Below are 3,656 nucleotides of genomic sequence, written 5' to 3' on the forward strand. Positions count from 1 at the left end.
AATATTATCAAATATTTTAATATTTGTTAAATAATTTGTAAAAAAAAAAAAAGATTTTTTTTAAAAAAAAGAATTAATAAGAAAAAACACTGAAGCACACTCAAGTACTCAACGATCTTTCATAATAATAAAATTAAATAAAATAATGCCAGCCCTATATCTGTATTTTCTCCACCACAATTTCTAATCAATATATATATTAAAACTCATGGCAAAACATGCTATTTTGCCATGTGTCACCGATTTTGCCATTTGGCGCCACATCATATGAGCCCATAAATGATTGTAAAACTCCATGCATTAATAGTATTAATGTTTAGTTTAATTGAAAAACTCTTCATGTGCATAACACCCTATTTAAATTTTCCTTTGAATGTAACTCCTAAATAATTGCACAATAATAAAAATTGTAAGAAATTAAAAATTATTCCATTTTTTGTGCATTAATTAATAAAATTGTAACTATAGAATAAATGAGTTGATTTATATATACATATATTACAATTGTGATTATTTTTTTTAAAAAAAGAAATATTACAATTGTGATTATTGAGTAATATTTTTTTGTGCATTACTAAGTACGTAGTGTATATATTGACATCAAATTTATAGATTTGATTTATCAAATTTTTTAACAACAAATTAATTGATTTATCATTTACCCTATATTTATTAATGCAAAAAAATTATTTTTATAGTCAAATCAGCTCATACAAACAACAAATTATAAACCACTTAAACTCTTAGTGACAAACAAGCCAAAAAATATATATTTTGATTAAAGTAATAAATTTTATAATGACCCGGGGCATCGCCCGGGCCAATAGCTAGTTAATCTTGTAAAACCCCAAATTTCTCAATCAATTAGGCTTCTCAATCAACCAAAACTCAAAACCCCTAATTGTCACCCAAAATCCGTATAATTCCCCCTAAAATCTCCATCATCTTTCATTATCATGGAGGAATCAGAGAAGAGAAGATAGAGACTAAGAGCAACGCAATTAGATACAACTATTGATGTTGTTTTCGCCGACGGAGGCAGGGTTGGGTGAGGCTAAGTTTTCGCTGATGGAAGCATGGGTAGGGGGTTAGGAATGGATGGGTTGGGTTCGCAACAACGTGGGTGGGTCCGAGGCTCAGGATTTCGATGCTGCCGCAGCAGATGCTTCTCCGCCGCCGCAATTTGATTATCACACTGATCCTATGGCCGCTTACTCCACTGATAAACGGCGGTCTTTCACCCCTATACCTCAAGTTTCACCCTCTCCTCAAGGTAAATTTTTTCTCATCTTTTATTTTTAATTAATTTTTCAAAATTGGTTTACTTAGGTTTTAAAGACATTAGGGATTAAGGATGTGGGAAAGGTTATAAATTGCATTTAACTAGTATTATTTTTGGGTTTTATATCAAATTGGTGTATATTTGTTTTCAAGTTTGCTATTTTTTTTAAAGTTACTGACATTTTTATGTTATTGATGAAATTCGAATTTGGGTGGGTATGAATTATGAGCTTTCTAGTTATTATTATTGGGTTGTTATTTTTTTGTATTGATGTTCTACTTGCAAAATGAAGGGATACATTTCTACTGCTAAATCAAAGTAATGGTTTAAGTTATTTGGTTTATCATCTGTTGCAGCTCGCTTTTTCTCGGTTATTTTTTTACATTCTTGTTGAATTAGGGTCCTCCTGTAATAGTGATGCACTGTGAATATGCAATTCAAAGGTTGGACTTTGTTGAATTTGTTCACTGTCATATACTTATAGGCCTGAATGCTTTGAGGTTGAATTGTTAATTTAGAATCTGTGATGGTTTGTATACATTTTCTTCAAAGGTTTCCTCTTAAGTTGCAAATCTTGCAATTAAAATGATTATTTCTTCTTTTTTGGTTTAAGACAGTAAAAAATTATTGGTATGTAGGGGGTAAAAAATGTTTATTAGGCAAGCTTATCATGGGGTACTTTGTTGTATAAGAAAGGATGTTCTTTGTGGAAAGGTTGTACAATAATGGACAGCGATACCCTTATGGAAAGGTTGTATGATTTTAAATCTTAACAGGATGACAGAAAAAAGAACAGGCACTGTTCTAACTCAATTTGTTTCATTTGATACTGGTTGTTATGATTTATAAAAATTTAATTATTGTTCTACAATCTAAATAACTGTCATTCTAGTATTGCATGCATCTCCAATATAAAAAAAAAAAAAAGAAAAAATTCTAAGGACCTTGAATGAGATTAAGAAATCTGTGAAAGTTGTAGGACAACTTGCTTTATAAGTTTTTCTTTCTTGTGTTTCAGTCTTGTAATGATAATTGGCTTTGTTGTGGTGTATATTGCAGCTTTATGATTATGCCCCATTGTCTTATAGATTGTCTTATGAGCTTTATTGTGGTATATATTACAGCTTTATTATGATTATGCCCCATTGTCTTATAGATTGTCTTATGAGCTTTGTTGTTGCTGGGTATCTTTTGCAGATACATTTATATATCTTGGTCTGTATATATTATTGTTAATTTTGACGAACATTTGCTACAGAATAAGGGAGATTTTTTTATCCTTTGATTAGAAAATTTTAGTTTCACTTGGAGTACAGTAGCCTTGGACTGTAATCTAAATTTTTTTTCATTTTTCTTTTTTCTTTTTTCCCCTGCTGGCTGCTATTGCTTTCCACCTCACTTGTCTGCTGCTCTAGTATCTTCCCCCCCCCCCCCCCCCCCCCCCCACAAGCTGCTGCTGTCTTTGCCCCTTCGCTGCTTGCTACCCTGCAGTCTTTCCCTATTGCTGCTTCTTCAGTCAAACTTATAATAGTGATTTAATTTTTTCTCACTTTATTACAGAATCAATTATTGCAAATGCATAACATTGTCACTGCTAATGCAGCCAAGCTAGCCACTGTAGTTATTGTTGCTGATGTAGTTGATGCTGATGCTGCATCTTTTGCTGTGGGCCTTTTGCTATAAAGGCTGTTGTCTTTGTTATAAATCCCTTGCATAGTCGTTGTTGGTTGTTTAAGAGCTACAGTTGTTATTCGGATAGGCTAAAAGTTTGATGTTATAGGACTTCAATGACGAGTCCGAAGGGCTCAATGTCATCCAGCAGCACATCATGTTTCACTAAAATGCTCACATATGTGAGATTTCCTAGACTGGTTTTGACACTCCGCACAGCAGCAACGGATTGATGCGTTCTTGCCTTATCCATTTCAGCACAACAGATTATGTTAGGCTAAAGAGTACACGAACATAATGGTAGATTGTAATAATCTAGTTTTTAGTGTATTACAAACACAGATTACATATTTTTGTAACTTTTGTGTATATGTATGTGTTATTGTGTTTCTACACTAATTTAAATTAATACAAATTCAATTTTTTTTTTAAAAAATATTTTAGCCTTATTGGCCACTAATATTTACGGCAACAAAGTTCACCACCCAGGGTAAAATTTGCTATTAGCTACAATAATATTTGTGGCAACAAAGTTTGTTAGCCATGGTAAAATGTGTGGCAAATAATTTGTTAGCCACATTAGTGTTTGTGGCAAGAGAATTTCTTTGCCACGGGAATACTTGTGGCATAAATATCGAAATTTGCCACGACATCTATTTCTCCGTGGCAAATTTCTAGCCACGGCCTCTTGTGCCACGGGTGT

The 3,656-nt window shown here is 32.7% G+C and overlaps 1 long non-coding RNA gene across 2 annotated transcripts; it reads left to right on the forward strand.

Moving 5' to 3' along the window:
- The first annotated feature begins 844 nt into the window (after positions 1-844).
- On the forward strand, positions 845-3,380 carry LOC145564012 (uncharacterized). 2 transcript variants are annotated; one of them, XR_014094713.1, is made up of 2 exons: positions 845-1,273; positions 2,843-3,380. It is a non-coding gene; the product is annotated as an uncharacterized LOC145564012 (long non-coding RNA). The 2 variants fall into 2 exon arrangements; XR_014094712.1 differs by having other exon boundaries at positions 2,886-3,380.
- The last annotated feature ends 276 nt before the right edge of the window (positions 3,381-3,656 follow it).

The sequence above is a fragment of the Chenopodium album genome, chromosome 10 (genome assembly GCF_948465745.1).
Source record: "Chenopodium album chromosome 10, dcCheAlbu1.1, whole genome shotgun sequence".
NCBI lineage: Eukaryota > Viridiplantae > Streptophyta > Magnoliopsida > Caryophyllales > Amaranthaceae > Chenopodium > Chenopodium album.